Source organism: Camelus ferus, chromosome 3 (genome assembly GCF_009834535.1).
Source record: "Camelus ferus isolate YT-003-E chromosome 3, BCGSAC_Cfer_1.0, whole genome shotgun sequence".
In the NCBI taxonomy this organism is placed as follows: Eukaryota; Metazoa; Chordata; class Mammalia; order Artiodactyla; family Camelidae; genus Camelus; species Camelus ferus.
This window is the reverse complement of record NC_045698.1, coordinates 37412688-37434240: the sequence shown is the minus strand read 5'-3', so window position 1 is coordinate 37434240 and position 21553 is coordinate 37412688.

Here is a 21553-nt window from a genome sequence, read left to right as displayed (position 1 = left end):
AAAGAAAGAAAGAGAAAGAAAGGGAGAAAGAAAGAGAGAGGGAGAGAGGGAGAGAGAAAAGAGGGCCCTTCAGTGAGCACAAAGGTATATTCAGCTCTTCTAATCTACTCACATTCTTTCTGGTATTTTTCTCTCTTTTTCTAAACTCCAAATTGCTCTAGAGGTGTGTTTCAGGCATCTGAGTCCCTAATAACTCAAACATTATAATATATTGAAAAGTCCACTTTTCTGGTAAGTATTCACAGCCTCCTTCCAGAATTTACAAAGGATTCTTTTCAAAAACTGTTGTTTGAAGTTAGGAACTAAGCATGTGGTTTGCCCAATAGTGCTTCCAGATGTTGAGAAGTATAGTTGGAAAGTCTTTAGGGACATATATATGTATCAAGAGAGAGACTGCTCATTAAAATTAATTGATACTTTAAGACTTCCTTTTTAAATATGAAAGGATCTGTCTGAACTATAGCTGTCATTTTTCTTTAAAAGCTAACACCATAAGTAATCAAAACTATAGAGGCTCCTGGAGCTGCCAGCCTTGTTTTTCATCCCATTCCAAATCTGCTGTTTCAACTACCTTAAAATTTTAGATTCAGTTAAATCTAGTCAACAGATGTGCCAGTATGATATGACGACAGATATTTTATCTAGACAACACCCTTAACACCACTTGAAAAATGGAAAATCTTATTTAATTGGCTATTTGACAACATGTAAGTCAAAAGCCAAGTTGCTCTCTCCGGAATTGGGACTGAGGCATTTATAACCATATACATGCCATATGTCACAGTGTCTGGTGAAGAAGGGAGAAGATATGATACACAGACACAGCAAGAAGGATTCAAGTTTCGCTCGTATCTCCTTCATGGGGGTATTGCAGTAAGAGAGGTTTTTCCTAGCTACTTTACCGGTTGGGGGTGAACAGAGAAAGCCAGACACCAACATGGTCATGACTCCTGTATATTCTCTATGACCCACTGAGAACAGCCCCAAATATCATCCCCTATTCTTTTCTGTGAGAATTAGTAGCTATTCAAGATTGTTTATTTTTTCCATATCTAGATCATGAGGGAAAAGCTGACCCCAATAATGAAGACAAAGTTATGTTCACCAGCGAGAATTCTGGGACCCTCTAGGACAATCCACAGTGTTTATAGTTCAGATATGGAAGGTTTCCACAGAAACACAAGCTGTTTATAAATCTTCAATTACCTAACTAATAAGAGATTACCGTATGTAAAATCTATAACTTCTAGATAATGTGTTGGTAAAATGCCAGAAGAAATAATAAATGTGTCTCTATTTATTATAAAAAATGATATTAACTTAATGATGAGAATGAAAACATTACATCCTTGGCTAAATAGTCAATTTTATCAAAAAGGAAGAAATTATCTGCAGCCAAATAAATACAAAATATACAACTTTTAAATTTTGATGGACTCAGAGAAACAAAAGTTGCAACAGAGAAAAAGAAACCATATCAATAAAAAAAAGAGATTATAAAAATATCAAGAACATTCTTCCCCTTTACTTGGTCTCAGAACTACTTTATTAATGTTTGACACTAGGTGTGGCAGTTAATTATTTGACTAATCAGCCAAAACTACAAATAACAAAAAATAAAATTATCAAATCTCTACAGCAGTGTGAAATACAAATCAACAGAGCTTTGTGACTTTCCAGTTGGAATATCAGGGAGAAGGAGAAAAGAGAAAGAAGGATTTTAGACTATAAATGGTGCCTATCAGCATGTTTAAACTATCACCAATTTGAGTAGTTATTACTTTCATATTTGAGTCACTGTGGCCAAGAATTATAGCCTGTCTCCTTGACTGCTCTTCCAACATTGGCCCCATAAGGGGACTGACCATCCACAGAGACAGGAAGGCTGGATGGTTATGTTAGACACTGATTACCTCATTTGGTTTTTGCTTGACTTTTAGCTAACCAGCAACTGAGCACTTCTTTAATTTAGCAACTATTCCCTTTTGTGTGAATGTGAACAGGAGGCAAGGCCCAGTCTCATACTCATTCACTAGCAGGAAGAGCCTGGACTCAGTCTATCAAGTGCTCCAATCTGAGATTTTGACACTTGGAATCTGAGAAAGTGGCCCAAATATACAAGAACTATTGAGAAATTATTCACAGCCTCAGTGACACAGGGGGGCCACCAATGGCTATGGCATGGTCCCATGGTAGAATCCTAACCAGACTACTGGCATGACTTTAGCTAATTTTCTTACTTTCTAGACTCTTCACTTAGTTTCTATCTATTTTTCCAAGGATGGAATTTGTGAGCTACTCATCATTCTTCCAGAAATTTCCTTTCTGGCTTGAACTATCTAAAGGCAATTTCTGTTACTTAAAATCAAGTATGCTGATTGAAACAAATTTTGATACCACGGAATGAAATTGCAGGTAATGAAATTGCAGGTAAATTGCAGGAAACCCTTAGAGAAATGGGCTAATCTAGGATTGATCACCTGGCCCAATTCAGGCTGAAGGCAGTGAAAATCCCTCTAGAACTCAGTAAAGGGAATCTTGCAGCTCATGGCAAACAGTGGAGAAATAGTTCATTAAAATATCTCCTGGGATAACTTGAAATGAAGTGCTTTATGAGGGCCAGGCTATGGGGGACTAAGCTTTCACTGCCATGAAACAATATAAAGGATATGAGAAATGCTGTGGAGAGGGGTGGGTGGCTTCTTCTATTGGCTCTGACCAGTTTAAAAGAGAAAATAACAGTCAAAATCACTAAATATATCTCAAAGCACAGACTGAGCTAAAAGAATCTTTTATCTCTTAGAGGCATAAAGTTGAAGTACCTAAAAAACAAACTCCATTGATTGAATTCACAGATCCACCAGGATTTTCATGTTACATGTAGAGCAGTGGTGGAAAAGGATGGGTTCCAAGAAATGGAGTGGAGCTATTTAGGAAAATTTGAGAATTAGGAGACTCCAAACATCCAGCCACACCCTTTATAGCCAAAGCAACCTCTTTTCCTCATCTAATGAGGCCTTTACCATTTTGTTGCACAAATATGAGTGAAACAGCCTTAGTTGATGGAGGTACCTGGAAAGGAAAGGCTACTTTTATCAGTTAGGGTCCTTGGAGATAACATATAGAATACCCAAAGGGTTTTAACTAAAGAGAATTCAATTTACAACTAATTACAGAGGTCTAGGCAGGATTAAGGAACCAAGAAGGGATGATGAGGCACTCTGTGCTAACAACAGCAGGAAGTCATTATCATCACTAAGCCCAAAGGAGCAACAAAAGGGAACCGTGTGACCAGAACCCTGGGAAGAAGGCCACCCAATAGGAGCTATGGTTATAGAGGAATACAGTCCCAGCCAGGACCCTGGCAAAAGAGGAAAGAAAAGGGGAAAATAAATACTCTGAATTCTCTTCCCCTTCACTGCCTAAAATCCTCTGTTTCCCACTGACCTAAACCAATAGGGAGCCAGAAGTCAAAAGAGGCCAAGTGACACAGTCCTGGAGGTCGGCCTGCGGAAGCACCTAGCAAGACAAGACAAAGAACCAACGGGAAGGAGCAAACACATAAAGAGGAGTACACAGTTTCTTCTCATGCCCTACTCCACAGTCACCTCTGCTATTTCTAGACCCAAAGTCACATCCCGGCACACCTAAGGGTACCCACTTCTGAAGTCAAAATCTGGAGGAAAGGGCTCTCATGCACAAAAGATATTGTAGGACTTCGCTGATTTCTTTAGATAAAAATCTTGGAAATCTGTGTACAAGGAGGGCTCTGCTGTTGTAAAGAGAAAAACTTGATTTAAATTTAAAAAAAAAAAGGGTGCTCTACCAAAGAGGGGAAAGCATAGTTGTACATTAGGCTGAAGTTATACTTCTGAGTTTTCTTAGTAAGGGTACTGCATTTAACATGACAGCTTCAATAACTGCTCACGGTTCTAACTGTGTGCTGCAATAATTGATGGAAACGTGGACTAAGTGCTGGGCTCCATTAGGTGAAGTTAGATGCTGGAAATTCCGTACTATAATACTGCGGAAGGAATCCAAAGATTTTGCAAGATAGAAATGACAGACTAGATTGCTCATATGCTCCCTCTCCCACCCTCCCTAATCATGTTTTCCTAGGAAACCTAGAGTGTATACCCTTCCACAAGACCTTAGGAAAGACATTGGTTGGAACCTGCAGCGTTATTAAATGATTTTTATTTGGTGTGCTGTTCAGTGGGGCACGTTTCCCAGGTTTTTAGATGAGGACCCACACCGTGAGAAGATGACTGTAACTTGAGGGTGATGTGCTTCACGTGGATTCTCTAGGCAGATGGAATAGAATTTCAGTTGAAAGTGAACATGTGCTTAGAACTTTTAAAGCATCAACCACTCACATCAGTGAAGTCTGTTCTCTTTGGAAATACAATGTGAGAAAATTTTTGACATTTGAAATTTTTATTTCCAGCCCCAGCAATATTAAGGCTTACAGCTTTAGAAAGGAAACACATGCTTCCAAATGTGATGAAGTATCAGGCCATTCTAGGGAATATGCTTAAGTAATTTAATATGATTTTAACAAGTCTTAAGGGAATAGATAATCTGAATAATTCATCCTCTCTCGTCCCCAAAAAACTGTAGCATTTCCACTAATTTTTTAATTCATTTAATATTGACCCATTATACACCACCAATATTAATATAATGAGAGATAACATATTTAGTTATACTTGATTTATTTCAGGAAATAAAATATGGTAAAAAGAAGCAACTCTTCTGCAGAATCATTCTAGAAAGACTAATAGGACTACCCATAAAAAATCTAAATCCAATAAAACTAAGAAATAATTCAACTCTCATCACTAGGCTTTAATTTAAATGACAGAACAGATTGAGTACTTTGAACTGAATGGAAAAATTAAATCTAAGGAAATTATATAAAGTAGGTTGACACTGTATCAAACTTTTGAGTTTTCAATAAAAGTGCTCAAACCAGGTCAAGATTATCATTTTAATTCTCTAAGTCCAGACAATTTCAAAAATGATTGCTCCTGGACTGATGATGGAACTTCCCACTTCTCATATTTGCTAAATGATTTGAATAAATCTCTCATCACAATGCTTTCTCAGAAATCTCAGACAGGACACATTGTGTCTTTCAGTTCTGCGTCAATATACACATCTGTTCAGTCTACCAAGACATCCCATGTCCTTGGCCGGAATAATAAAATAAGAACTAGAAAAGAGGATAATGAAATTGACTTCTGGTAGCTTCTCCAAACTCTTATATGGAGTGCATGCAAAAGTGCTCTGACACCATCTGGCTAGCATGAAATTTCTAACAGCTCCTTAGAATTTCAAAAAATCCACAATAATACAAAACATACATTTCAGAGAATTAAAAAGACTTGTTTCTGAAGCCTTTCAGTTTGCTCCAAATCACAATGTAAGTTATAAACAACAGGGCATCTCCCTTTAATTACATGTACCATGTATGTTTCTAGAATTTAATGACTTCTTTTTCACAAGCACTCCCATACCTTTTAGAATGACTGCTTGTTATTAAAACATCTAAGTTTAGCTCTTTCTTTTTTGGTTTCAAAACCAGAACGCTACTAGGAGAGACATGGTGAATGCAGAGTAGGCTGCAAATAGGTGTAAATCCAAAGAAGCTCTTCAGGGTTATTTTTAAAAGAGTGCACACTTTTAAAAATGTATTACTCAGTTACTAAGTTACAGATTAACTATGATTAAGAAGTCATGTTAATAGAAAACAAACTTATGGTTACTCGGGGGAGAGGGGAATAGAGGGATAAATTGAGAGTTTGGAATTTGTAGATACTAACTACTATATATAAAAGAGATGAACAATAAGACCCTACTGTATAGCACAGAGAACTATATTCAATACCTTGTAATGGGCTATAATGAAAAAGAATATGAAAAGGGATATATGTGTGTGTGTGTGTGTATGAATCACTATGCTGTACACCAGAAATTGATACAACATTCTAAACCAACCATACTTTAATAAAAAAAAAAAAGTCACGTTGGAGCCAACCATTCCCCATGCCTTCAGGAAATGAAGGAACACACCAGGGCTGCCTGTCTAGCCATTAGTAGTGACTCTGTCAAAGGGTCTGCGATAAATCAGACAACGGGACTATGTGCTGTGACATGAGGGACACACATTGAGCATCTGTGAGATTATGGACATAACTCTATCAGTGCCTTCACAAATTTGATTTGACTATTTATTTATATAACCTACTTCTTGAAAGAAAAACACATTCTGACTTAACTCTTTTTTAATCGCTTTCTATTTTCCAACCAGCTAATGTGGTAAGGGGTTACGGAGGGAGGGGAAGGGGAGGGTGAATGGGAGAAAATGTTGCTTCTCCCTTCTTGCCATACTGTCCCAGGACGTTGGCACTCCTGAAACACAGGTCCGAGGGAGAGCATGGCCTGCTGGATGGTCTATCCATTTCCTACCTTCTTTTCCGAACTCTGTTCTCTCATGTCAGACACCTCCTCCTACCTCAAATATCACCTTCAGTCTGTCATCACATTCTCACAAACACCACCAATTCCAAAGCAACACTCACTCCCGTAACTTCCACCATCATTTACTATCTTTTCCAGTCCCTCCTTTAGGAGATGAAGGCAGTTAATGAATTACAAAGTCCTATCTACTGGAATACCCACAGAAACCAACTTGGTTTTGACATAAGAGTTTGAATTCCAGTATTACTTAAATAACCAAAATCTTTCCTAGACTTAAGCCTGCTTTGTAACTGTATCTAAAGAAACAACAAAAACAAACAAACAAAAAATCCTGGTTCTTCTTTGTGCTTACAGACAGAACTGCTGAGATTTGGATATGTAGCATGTAATTACCCGAGCTGCTCTACTCTCACCTGTCATTATCGGTTCTTTTTATCTTGAAAGAGGGCAAGTGTCACACTACGAAGAGGGTCATGGTATTTCAAAAGAACTTCAAACTCAATATAAGAAATGCAATTTGTAAAACTGCTTCTGTTTTACTACAGATCAGAGGGCTACACATATTCTGCGGCACTTGGGTATCCAGCAGCTGTTGAACACCTGATCATTACAGTGAAATGGTACACGTGCTATTTCCCTGTTACAGCACCTGAGCTGAAGGTACCTGAGCCCTTGGCCGGGTATAATGGAAGCAATAACCCACCTGCCAGGAAGCTAATTTCACCTAGGCTGCCTCTGCTTAATCCTAGGGTTGACAGTCTCCAGTGTCACCAAGCTCCTAGGTTCCACTTCTTCTATTACATGTCCCCAGATCCTAGAGGTGAAAAGAAGTAACTGGCTCAGTGAAACACATTCACATCATAAAGGAATTTCATTCTAAAATCCTCATGTCCATGACATGCTTCTCTCAGGAAAAGCATTTTTGGATTCTTCCCTGCAGGTGAGCATCCCATGGGAAAATTAATTATCGCTGATGCCTCCCCTACTCTGGCTTCAAAGGGGCCATTTCCCCTTTACCACCTTGACCCAAATATAGTCATTTAACTCCTCTGGCAAGTCTGCAGCACAGCTAAACTATGGCACACATGAAATGCTTATAGAGGCTTTATTTAAGGCTTGGGGGGGCAAAGGAAGAGAAAGAAAAATACCATATGATATCACTCATTTGTGGAATCTAAAACAAAAAAAAGAAAGAAAGAAAAAAGAAAACACTAATGAACTTACCTACAAAATGGAAAGAGACTCACAGACATAGTAAACAAATTTACCAGTGTGGGGAGGGTGGGGCAAGGGGATGGGGAGGGATAAACTAGGAGTTCAAGATTTGTAAATATTAACTACTATATATAAGATAGATTTAAAAAATTCCTTCTGTATAGCACAGGGAACTATATTCAATATCTTGTAGTAATCTATAATGAAAAAGAATATGAACACAGAAAAGTAGAAAAATTAAACTGTGTAATTGTAAAAAAAAAAAAAAAAGGCTGGGAGGGAAGAGGCAAGAAGTGTCTCAGCACAGAGGTGCATACAGTTAAATAATCAGGTTTCCCATTTAAGGCAAGTTCCTCAGAAGCCAACAGCTGGCCTATCACACTGGGTCCCCTGCACAGCTGCCTGTCTGCCTGGCTCACTGAGACATCCGTTGGACAGAGGCTCTCTTTTCCCTTAAAACACTGAACAGCACTTTGGGACTTCCCAAAATCCAAGTCCAAAAAAATGAAGCCACAATGTGTGTTAGTGGGAATTGGAAAATGGTTTGGGTTAATCATAAAAAAAAAGAAGCATCCCAAAGGCAGTGGGTTGAGGCTATGATTTGAAGGAGGCAAGAGGTGATTATAATGGATTGGAAGGGGTAGGGGATATCTGTTTCCTGCTGCTGTCATAACAAATTACCACAATTTAGTGACAAACCAACACACGTTTATCATCTTGCGATTCTGGAGGTCAGTAATCTAAATTGGTTGGCAGGGATCTAAAATGGTTCCTTCTAGAGACTCTCGGGAAGAATCTATTTGCTTGTTCTAGCTTCCGTGGCCCAGGGCCCTTTTCTCCCTTCACAGCCAGAGGTTTTATCACTCCGACCTTTGCTGCCGTCCTCACATCTCCTCCTCCGCCTCTCCTGCATCCCTCTCTCACTTTTAAAAACTCTGAGATTATAACTGGATAATCCATGATAACCCCCATCTCAACAGCACATCTGAAAAACTTCTTTGCCACTTAAATTAAGATATTCATTTGTTCTGGGGATGAGGACGTGGATATTGTGCAGGGGTGGGGCATTATTCTGCCCACCATGGGGTGTTGTTTCTTCCATTTGGAATCTCATGGATAAGCCTCAGACACAGTGAGAACTGTGCATAGACAGAAACACAAGCATGAAGGGCAGGACACGTTCTTGGTCCTACCTTCCACCCCTACCTGAGTGACGAAGGGTGGCAAGTGGACTCGGGTCAGTGCCTTGTGCTTTAGAAGACTCCCCAAAACACAGAGACTGTCTTCCTCTTTTTAGTCTTATAAGAAAAATATTTGGAAGTTTGATTGAGTGAAGCACAATTAAAGGAGAAGGAGGAATGGGCCACATAAGCCCCCCAAGGCCGGTGGAGCAAGAGCCCCATGGTGAGGTTGTGTCAGATGGCAGGGGAGGAGGAAGGAATAACAGCCTCTGCCTTTCTTTTTGTTTAAGCTGAAACAATAAATTACCTATTAGACATGTCTGGGCAGACTAATTTCCCAAAATAACCCCACACCCCCTCCCTCTCTTCTCTTCTGCTCTGGCAGTATCATTTTCAGAGTTGCTTAGATCGACTTGAAAAGCCCAAGGGAAAAAAATGACGTGTAGTGGAGGGGAACGTGCCCTTCCCAGCTCTCCAAGAGCTTGACTCTATCCACAGTTCCATCCTGAGTCCAGACAGTTCCAGTGACCTGTCAGGAGTGCTAGGCATGGACCCAACTTCTACCGACCCCAGCAGAACCACAGCAGAACCACAGCACAGCTGGTTCATGGGAAGCAGGGCAGGTCCCCAGTGAGGCATCCTCCTGTAGCCTCCAGGGAACAGGCTGCAGGGCTCCGACATGGGAAGCTGGCCAGGCTTTGGGCATAGTTTGGTTTATAGTTTTAAAATATTTAGACATATGGTATATGCACACCTCCAGTTGTACTCTTGCCTTGAGTGCTTTAAATGTTAGGGGCAGACCGAAGGCAGTGTTTCCTCCTGTCATCACTAAATCCATCATTAGAGGGATGTTAATGAACCAGTTAGGTGGAAGGTAGCCATCTCCTCCAAGCTTTAGGCACACACCTAGCCAGGGAGGCAAAAAGAACAGAAGAACTGAGCAGAGAAAACTCTGCTAAAAAATAAACATCTTTCAAATAAATTAAGGTACCTTCAGTCCTAGATATATAAAATGTAGTTTCTCTGTATATCAATTTAAGGAATTCTATCTGAAGGGAAGAGAAAACAGATACAGAGTTCCAACCACTAACTTCATGGGAAAGGAAATTGGATTTACATTAACATAATGTCCATAAAACTCTTTAAATCCAATCCTCTTTCATGTCTCATGGTCTTTATCTCAAAAAGGATGTGGTGGTCTGGTCATTTCAGAATGTATTTCAGGAGAAGCATAGCTGATAAAGTCCTAGGAGGCCAGCAGCTTGGAAATTTTTATCTGCGGCTGTCTCGAACCACTGCCAATTTCTGTGCGAGATCCACCCTTCAGCAGGGAGGCTGACCACCCACGGTCCATTGTCCCCAGCCATCCTCTTCAACATTTCTGGTACAGATTCTCAGTTAGGAAAAAGCGCTGCACAAAATATAATAAAATGTCTTTCTAGGGAAATACTCCAAGAATGGAAAACAAGGATAGCAAAGCCAATCAGAAAGAATCATGTTAGCAAGAAAACCCCAGTCCTTCAGCCAAGAAATAAATGAATCCATGTGGTGGAGAAGAGAAGGGGGGGAAGCAAAGAGGGCAGTCACTCTAGACAGAGCTGGGTGCAGATTCAAGTGGCAGCTGTGGCCAGGGGACAGCGCAGGGTCTCGTCCCCCTCCTCAGCCACAATGGGGACCCAGGACACACTCTCTCCCCTTCCTCAACTTCTGTGGCCTGATGCCCAACTCTATCTCTTTTTTTTTTTCCATCTCCAGCTTCATCCCCTACCTACAATGCAAACATATGAACATTTCTGCTAAATGTCCACATGATGCACAGGGCATATCACAGGAAATGAATATACCCCAGGAACAAGGAAAGAAAGCCAAAGTCCAGAGCTTTAAAAAAAAAATCACTCTCTGCATAGAGGAAATGGTTTCAGAACAATCAGCATCCAACATTCCATACTTCCCCCTTAGAGCCCCCAGGCTCTTCTGAAAGGTCAGAAGAATACAAACCAGGTAGTATAAAGTCCTTTCCTTTCCTAAACAATGCAGTCTTTATAAACCTAATATTAGGTTTCTGAAGTGCTCTGTAAAATCCTGTTCCTCCCAAAACAAGACTTCAAGAGTGCAGTAAAGCTCCCGGCCACAGGCTCCTTTTTTCATTCAAGGGTACATTTTCAGAACGAAAGGAGTGCTCTCCTCCAACACTCAGCTCTTCTTTAGCAGAAGGCAGGGCTTTCCTCCTCCACGAGGTCTCTCGGGGACTCCCCTCCCTCCCAAACCCTACATCTACCTGCCTTGGATTGTAAATGGGAAGTTTCACAGTTGTCTCAGAACCCTTCCCACTTCCCTGACCAGACTGAAGGCTTGTTCAGAGTAAAAACTACTCCTCCCTGTCCCACCCACCGCTACCCCCACATATCCCTTGGCCCAGAGCTTTCCAGGGTCCGAGAGTTTCTGAATTAGCATTTACCACCTGACAGAACGGCTGACAGCTTACTCCCTCCTGGCAAATGGGGCGTTTTCGGGTACCGTACTGAGCAGAGATGTGTGCTTCAAAGCAGCTCCACGTACTGAAAAACACAGGTTCCAGAGTCTGCCAACCTAAATTCAGATCCTGACTCTGCCACTCCTTGTAACTTAGGAAGTTGCTTTATCTGTCTGTGCTTGTTTCTCTGTCTGGAAAAATGGGAATAATAATACTTACTTTGTAACATAGCTACCACAGGAGTGAATTAAATGATATACTTAACTGGATGGAGGGAAAAAAAATCATTCACTAGATATCCTGGAGAGATTTCAGTATTTTTTAAGAAACAGTTTACCATATTAAGAAAATCAAGGATTAGAGTAAGATGCCAAAGGACACAGTCAAGCAATAAAAAGAGGGTGAATGCCAATGAGGAAAGACCTTCAGAGTAGACAAGATGGAGTTGAACTACTCTCTCTGCATATAAGAAAAGAAGAGGAGCTTACATTTGGGGGCTGGAGAGGAGAACTGGGAGGGAGAGAAGCATGCGTGGATGGATGCAACTGGGGAAAGAGAATTCAAAGGACCCCTCATGGCAAAGTGCTTGAGAAACTTCATTCTTGGGGAAGAATGAACACATCAAAGAGTATCAGTAAGCTGTCTGTTGTAAGTGTGCAATATAAACCCCCTTTCCCATCTCTCCTTTGAAATCCTCAGTAACGTCTACACTGCTGACCCGAGTGGATTCCTAGGGGACTTGAAGAGGGGTTTGGTTCTACCGCTAGGTGGTCTCGAGAGAAGCCAGAGGAGAGGGCCCCTGAGCTTCACATCCCAGAACTCCTTTACCAAAATCAAAATGGATCTTACAGTTGATATACTTATATAACCTGCAGTAGTTTTTAATTTTTCCCCCAAAATATTGTTCCAAAATCAATGTCATCTTATAATCAAGAAAATCCAATAATTAAGAAGTTTCTGGCAGGGGAGGGTATAGCTCAGTGGTAGAATGTGTGCTTAGCATGCACAAGGTCCTGGATTCTATCCCCAGCACCTCCATTAAAAAGGAATTTTTTTTTTAATAAAAAAAGAAACCTAATTAGCTCCTCCTCCAAAAAAAAAAAAAAAAGAAGTTTCTGGTTCATAGAGGTACCTCAAATGTGATATTTTTCTCTCCATCTTCTCCCCCATTTCCCCTGTAGATACAGCAGGAGAGTGAGTGATTTTATCCCACAAGGCTGAGAAGAGCTACAAAAGGGATGGAAAGGAAGACTTGAGACCAGAAATCACATCAGATATTTGAAGTCATGGCTAGAGCCAACACGGGCCCTTTCTCAGCAAGCAGGCTCGATCACTGCTGTTCCCATGGCTGCCACATCCCTATTACTCAACCCACTATTTCTTCTATTCGGTTCCACAAACACTGTTTAGTACCTCTTCCCTGGGTGTCATGGGAACCCCCCAGATGAATAAAGTACTCCTTTGCCCTGAAGGAGATTATGAGGTGGATGGACACGGTATGTACAAAAATAACTGGGCAGTCTAGCTGAATGTGCAAAGAAAGGGTAAAGGGGACAGTGGGTGTCCAGAAAAATGAGATAAGACACCAGTTTGGTGGAATCAAGAAAGGCTCCATGGAGAAGGTGGCATTTAAGATGGACGTTGGGGCTGGGTACAATTTTGATATGCAGATTTAGGAGTAGAGAGGACATTCTAACACATCACGATGCAATTTTAACACCGGCCCTCCTCTGCCAGCCAGGGCCCAGGCAGGCCTCTCAGGTTTTATTGGATTCTTGTGCACCTCTTACCTCAGAACCTTAGCTCTGTTTCTGTTTTCTTATCACCTACAGACCAGAAGCAGAGCACTAAACTACACAGCTCGATGGTCATCATCAAAAAGTCTACAAATAATAAATGCTGGAGAGGGTGTGGAGAAAAGGAAGCCCTTCTACACTGTTGGTGGGAATGTAAATTGGTACAGCCACTATGGAAAATAGTGTGGAAGTTCCTTAAAAAACTAAAAATAGAGCTTCTATATGGTGCAGCAATCCCACTCCAGAAAAGATGAAAACTCTAATTCAAAAAGATACATAAATCCCAGTGTTCAGAGCAGCACTATTTGCAATAGCCAAGACATGGAAGCAACCTAAGTGTCCATCAACAGATGAATGGATAAAGAAGATGTGGTATATATACACAATGGAATATTACTCAGACATTAAAAAATGAAATTTTGACACCTGCACCCCAATGTTCATAGCAGCATTATTTATAATAGCCAAGACATGGGAACAGCCTAAATGTCCATCAACAGATGACTGGATAAAGAAGATGTGGTATATTTACACAATAGAATACTACTCAGCCATAAAAACTGACAACATAACGCCATTTGCAGCAACATGGATGCTCCTGGAGAATGTCATTCTAAGTGAAGTAAGCCAGAAAGAGAAAGAAAAATACCATATGAGATCGCTCATATGTGGAATCTAAAAAAAAACAAAAACAAAACAAACAAACAAAGCCTAAATACAAAACAGAAATAGACTCACAGACATAGAATACAAACTTGTGGTTGCCAAAGGGGCGGGGGTGGGAAGAGACAGACTGGGATTTCAAAATTGTAGAATAGATAAACAAGATTATACTGTATAGCACAGGGAAATATATACAAGATCTTATGGTAGCTCACAGAGAAAAAAGTGTGACAATGAATACATATATGTTCATGTATAACTGAAAAATTGTGCTCTACACTAGAATTTGACACAAAATTGCAAAATGATTATAAATTAATAAAAAATGTTTAAAAAATGAAATTTTGCCATCTGCAGCAACATGGAGGGCATTATGCAAGTGAAATAAGTCAGACAGACAAAGACAAATATTATATGACATCATATGTGGAATCTAAAAAACAATACAAATGAACCTATATACAAAACAGAAACAGACATAGAAAACAAACTTATGGTCACCAAAGGGGGAAAAAGGGGAGGGATAAAATAGGAGTATGGGATTAACAGATATACACTACTATACATTAAATAGATAAACAACAGGGATTTTCTGCATAGCACAAAGACCTATATTCAATATCTTGTAATAACCTGAAATATATATATATATATATATATATATATAGAAGTGATTCAATATATATATTTGAATCACTTTGCTGTATACCTGAAACTAATACAGTATTGTAAATCAACTATATTTCAATAAACACACACACACACACACCCCTCAAAACACACACGACATCCCCAGACTACAGCACTTCTCTGGGATCACTCAGCTCCTCTCTTCTGGTTGTGTCTTTCCCATCTTTCTTTCTATCATGTCTCATTCTTGTCTCTAAACTTGTTCTCTCAAAGCATTCCTTGTATCTAAGATGCTTCCATCTGCTCCTCATCCACCAATAACCTTTATTCCTGAGACCATCAGGAAAATTTACCACCTATCCAAAAAAGAAAGAGTGGCTTTCCCCACTGGGACACACTCTAACCAAAATATCCCCTTTCCCTTTCAGGATTTTGTAAAATAATTTTACCCTTTTCACTATGAGAACATTTTGTTCCTAACCAGTTTGTTTATGCTCTGTATCTGTATTTACACAATCACTGATGTGTTTATTTTTCCTGTTTATTTATCCCCTAAAACAAATCTAACTGAGGTGGCTATCACATGTGCCTGCAGGGCTGAGACCAGACTTGTTCCACGTGGTTTGCATGGTGCCCAGGACAGAGCAATGAAAAGAAAACTACTCCATTAACACTGTCTAATGTTTGTGGACTGACAGTAAATATTAATTTAATATTTTCTAAAGCTTCTGTTCTTTGCAACATACTCTAGTCATTTGGCAGATCTTCAGGAGGTGGATCAGAAGTACCGTCCTCATATTCAAATCAGGAAACCAAGCACAAAGAGGTGGGGAGACTCCTTCAAAGCTGCCCAGTCTGGTGGCAAAAGACTGCTAACTACACATTCTGCCTGCCAGCCCAAGGAGCAGAGTGACACAGTCAGCACAGTGACACAGAGCAAAGCTGAACCTGGATTCTAATCTGGCGCCACTTCTGAAAACTTCTATGAATGTGGACAAGTAGGTTAACCTCTCCAAGTCTCAGTTTTATACACTTGATAGGGATACGCTTAGGATTAAAGGAGATAACGAAAGCACCTTGAAGAAGTCTTGCTAAATAGTATGCGCTCATCAAATATTAGTTCTTTCTTCTTCTTTCCTTCTTGACCTTATAAGAAATTCTGGAGACCAAAAGACGTGTCATTTAGGAGAAAAGAGATCAAAATTGGAAGATGGTCCCATTTAGGAACTCCTGGAAGCCCCAAACAGAAGCTGTGGCATGAATACTCACAGGAAATCTGGAGCCGTGAGCTAGAACCAAAATAGCCCTTACTCATCTGGGGCTGGGACCACTGCTCATGATTTACCTCTAGAATCACTGTCTTTTCTCTCCTCTGGACCCTTGATGATGGTAGATGTGGAGAGACAGTAGATGCTGGTGGTAACCTAGAAGAAGTGTTTTCTAAATAAGAAAAAATCACCTAAAGATTGGTCCTCTCTCTGTGCATCCATCCCATCCCCATCAGCATCCCCACAATCCTCATGCCGTGAAATGTGTGAGCATCAGGCTAGCCTCAGTCAGGGTGGGCAGGGTGAGCTCAGCTTCTGAAGGGGCAATGCTCTCAAGCACAGCACAACAATTAGTATGGCTGGCACATCTTGAGGCTCCACAATTGAATTTGACAGGAAACTGCCAAATGCAAAGTTATTGTGGCTGTCCCATGCCTGAGACCAGAAGCCAGCAACCAACCACACCCTGCCTTCTTCGATGGAAGCATACCGCTTCCTGCCTTTCTCTAGACTAGTGACTAATAACAGAAGACAAAGAGGCTTCAAAGATAATCCATTACATCAAAAGTGTCTAAGCCCGAATCAGATGCTTCCAAGCCCTGTGTTCTCAGCGTATGTCCTGGTGCTGGTTTTCTCTGGCCAAGCTTGTGAAATCAATAAACACAGAGGGATTTCCCAGGCTCTAAGATTGGATATTAACAACATGTATGTTGCCTTCTGCAGTAGGTTGAAGTCCTTGTGAATCAGGCTCATCTTCTTTGAAAACACAGCAAGAAGAGTATTCAACTAGTCACAGGAAAGACAATGGAATTCAAACCACAGAATAAGAAGTCCTTTGGTAATGTATCTTGGAGAACTCCCAACTCTAATTCAAAGTTTTACTTATTTTGACTAGAGATGAGGGTTAGCCATTATCACTTCATTCATTGTACCCTGCATGGATTCCAAAGAAAATAAAGCAAAAATTCAGTACAATGAGATTTTTTTTTTCAAATCTGGTCTTCTGTGAAAAATAAATAACACGGTATCACAATAGGAATGAGTGTTTCTAGAGATTTTGATTACTTTGGATCCATGGTCTGAAGTCTTTACATTCCACAGGAAGGCTCTCTTACACTGTGAAATCTTCTAATTTGGTGTGACAGAACCATATACAGGGAAACCTATCAAGGAATGTTATCTAGCTTCTTGGCTTACTTCAAATATGTAGATTATTCATTCCTTCTCCCCAGTTCTCCTCATTCCTTGGGTTAATATCTTTTGACTGCCTAAAAATCGATAGAGCTGTTTACTAGACTCTCTCCCAGTGACATGATCAGAAAGGAATTTTCTTAGCTGGAGTGCCTCAAATATCTAATGATGCTGGATGCTCTAGCCATCCACTCCAGTGATGCTCACAAACTGAAGAAGACTCAGACCCCTTCCCCTTAGCTGCAAGCCAAGCCCTAGGTAAAAATGATATTCTGACATGGTCCCCCTCCTGCACCAGCCCACTGCCATCATGCTTAAGTTCAAGCCCTCCTCATCTCTCACCTAGTCTCTTGCACTAGCCTCCTATTTGGAAGCCCCACATCTCATTTCTCCCTACTGCAATCTAACCTCCACCTAGTTTTTAATTAAACGTTTTAAACTCAGCTCTGATTGGGTCAACTGTACTGCAAAGAACCCTCCATGGACTCACCCCTACTGAACTGAACTATGGATTCCTCAACAGCCATTCAAGGCCCCACATGACCTGACCCCAGTCCACCCCTCCGTCCCCATCTCCTTCTGCCTCCTAAAGCTACCTCCAGCCAATGTGGACTACTCACAGTTTTCTTAACACAGCGTCTGTGAGTATGCTTTTGTGACTACTTCATTTGTCTAGAGTTCCATCTCAAATCATGCCAAATCAATAAAAGCTAGATATGACCTAAGAAATGCTGTACTCCATTGGACCTTCACTCTGGCCCATTCTTTTCTTTAAAATCACCCTGACAACCCATTCTTCCTATGTGGTTGCTTGTTTGTTCATCTGCCTTTGACAATTCTGCTCCCCAATCTAATCTTTGAGCTGCCATCTTGGATCTAATAGGTTGTCACAAGTTAGGCTGTGTCTCCCCTACAAAAAGATTTATTGAAGTCCTAATCTCCAGTACCTCAGAATGCAATCTTATTTGGAAATAGGATCTTTACAAGGGTAATCAAGTTAAAATAAGGTCATTAGGGTGGGTCTTACTCCAATATGACTGATGTCCTTAGAAAAAGGCAAAATTTGGACCTAAAGACAGAACAGAGGGAAGATGATGTAAAGAAACACAGTAAAAGATAGCCCTGCAAATGAAGAGATCCATCCATAAGCCAAGGCACACCAAGGATTGCCAGAAAACACCAGAAGCTAGAAGAGGCAAGGAAGGATTCTGCCTCAGAGCCATCATAGAGAGCATGTCTAAGACGTGAGACAAGGTCCCCCTGTTACCCATTCACACCAGTCAGTATTTGTTCCAGTCTCTGCAGTGCCACCATGGAAACATATGGCCTGGCCTAAAGTACATTAATAACACAGAAAGCTGTACGTGATTGACTATCTGTCACATGGTGCATATTCTGCTATGCCTGTCATATATACGATCTCAAATTTTCCCCGTTACTCTACAGCATGAGTAGTAATATACCTATTTTAAAAATAAAGAACATAGGCATTGAAGAGACAATATGAGTTGCCCAAAGTTGTACAGATTTGAGCCCTAGTTTATCTGACTCTAAATTCTGTTCTTTTCTGCCTCTACCCTAGTGTTTCGGAGGTGCCTAAGATGACGATCCCCCATGCTTGCACCATTCCAGTTTCTCGGGTTTCACCATCTTGTGTAACAGATGAGTAGGAACTCAATTTCACTAACTTCTGCTCCCACCTGAATGGCCCAAGCCCTCCAGCCTCCTGTCAGTCTCCTCAGTTATTTCTGATAGGACTCAGGGGATGTCTCGAGCACTCACAAATAACCTGCACCATCTTCTCCTCAAAACCCCAACACAGCCACTCCTGGAAGACCTTGGGAAGACAGTGATGCGAGTTTGATGCATTTGCCCATGCCAAGGCCCTCTGACAGCATGATGCCTGAGGCATGGCTGCCTCTGTCTTCCCAGCAGCCCTCACCAAGCCGAAACCACGCTGAGTTCTGAGCAGCAGCTCGGAGAAGAGCTTTTCCCCTGTCATGTGTGTTGGGCCCCAAAGAAACACCACTCAAACCTCTGTGTCTCACAAAGTCCCTCCCAAAACAAGCTCATCATCTGACTGCAGCCCTCTCTATATAAAATTCCCTTTCATTTGCTTATCATACTCCTTACCACTCTCTCCTGCCTAGTCTTCAAGATCCTTACCTTCCTGTATCCATCAACTTACCCAAATCCCTGCCGATAGGTTGCCAGAGCCACCCTAGCAGAAGAAAACACTGAGACATGTGGATCATCTGAACTCTGGACCAGAGCAAACTGGAATGAACCCAAATGTTTATACAGTGTGTGCAACTGACATGCCTTTCACATTCATTATCACACTTGGTCTTCACAGTAATTCTCAGAGGAAGTGATATCACTCTTTTGTCATAGAAGAAAAACCTAAGACTTGAAAAGTGAAGTGGCTTGTCCAGTGATGCTAATAAATGGAGCATACAGGCCTGAATCCAGGTGTTTATGCCTTAGTGCAGGGCTAGTTTCTCTCCACCACCCGTGGAGAAGGCAGGGACCGGCGGGACACAAGCATATGGAGCGCCTTGAAGTCTGACACTGCCCTTGGGCTTGAGCAGACCGCTGGAGGCTTCAGAGATGGCATAACTCTTATGGGGGGAAAGCACTAACTCAACCCCTCCTCCTCCCGGAACAATAAGTGTGCCTATCTCCCCGGGACAAGCAGGCATTCAAGGAGAGAGATAGACAGAAGCTCAGCCAAGGAAAACCTGCTGTGCATGTGGGAGGAATATGAGGAGAGAAGCTTTTCCCTCTTTATAGGACCAGCCTCAGGGGTCATCTATCTCCCACAAAGTGTAAACTAGACAAGCCAGAACAGGCCTGGAACCCAGCTGAGCAAAGAAACTTAAGGGAAAAAAAAAAAAAAAGGAAAAAACAATAAAGACTGTGGGCTGGGTCTTTCATAAGTTAAAAAAAATTTTTTTGGCTCTCCATTCAGGCTAAGGGCCTTGTTTTCCATGTTCACTAAAATAGAATATGGCAAAGATAATAAATATATAAAGAATAAAATGCTTTATCTGGAGACTGCAAGCTTCCTCCAAATTAAACTCAGTGTGGTAGGGTATAAAGAGCCCTTTATATAAACTCTTGTGGTTTAAGTTTCTCCAAGAAAATCATTTCCCAAGTCTGATTGATACTCTGCTCTTGTAGACAGAGAGACAAGACTGTGGTCCCAGAAGTGCCAGATGGAAGAGGGGGAGAAAAAGGGCTTCTCAGCCTCAGGTCGGAGCCAAGAGTTGAGGGCAACCCAGTCTCTTGTAAACTCCCCTCTGAAAAAGCCAAGGGGTGTGTTAAGCAGAGGCTGTGTGCCTGAATTTAAATTTCAGGCCAAAATGCACAACTCAAAAGAAGGGCAGGCATTTTCTTCAGTGTGGTCTCTACCACGTTTATGGGATTATCACAGGACACGTGTGCACACCCAGAACACCCCACTGTACGCTTCCTCCTGGCCCAGCTAGCTGAGGAAGTGGGTTCTAGACTGGACATTCCATGAGTGTTTTGTTCACTGCAGTGTGCCCAGGACTCAGCGAGCTCATGGCAGATTGCTGATGCCCAATAAATAAACAGTGAATGAGTAAGTGAACAAGGAGATCAGCAAACTCACCTCATGCCCCTATGCCCTTCTCCCCCCGTTTCCCAATAATCCGAGAGCCAGTTTAGGATCCCATACAGATAATGGTTGAGAGGAACTTCAAAAGGATATTTAATTCATAAAATGCAACTTCCCTGAAAAGCTTTGAGACTACCAACTCAACATGAAGCACAAAAACCTCAACCACCAGGGAACCAAATTTCCTAGCCAGTAAAGTGTCTCCATTGTTCTAAGGGTATTATTTGATTTTTGATACAACAAACTGATAGAATCTTCTTCCATCAAAATATTCCAAGTGGTATTGACTGCCGATACTTCTAGAGCAGCCCAGCAATTAAAAAAAGAATAAGTAGCCTCTTTGAATGTACCTGTTTCTGCCCTTCATCATTCCCCCAGTCACTGGTGCTTAAAATATTAGCGCCCACATTAATGCCACTGTTTCTTCTGAGGCCAAATGCAATTGACCCAGGCTGGCTGGCCTTTCCTTTGTATCACTTTTCATTCATCCCCACATTTGTGATACTCATCTACCTGATCTGGCTGCTCTCCAGACTCACCCCTTCCACCCATCTAACGTGTCCCTGCTGAATTTATGCTCAAAAAGACAATCTGAGCCCTGTTACCTTTCAAACTTAATCTCCTGACGCTTCGCATGAAGAGAGCCTGCTGTGGTCATCACAGACTTTGGGGTGTCCCCAAACATACTAGGAACATTTTGGCCTATGCTACATGGCTGCATGGCTCCCTACCACCACCCTGACTGTCCCTTCACTTTCTCTTTACTGGCTGATGTCACATTTATGTAGTGAAATTGGAGAAGGTTTAGGATTTGAAGTCATACATTAGCTGTGTGGTCTTCGGAAGGTTACTCAGCTGTGCATCGGTTTCCTTGGCTGTAAAATTAGAAGAGTAAAAATCATGATAATATACCATAGGATTGTCATGGGGATTAAACAAAGCCTCGCTGTAAATTCTGATTACAGGGCCTGCCACTCAAGGATACACAAGTTGTTCATCTCATTCTCTTT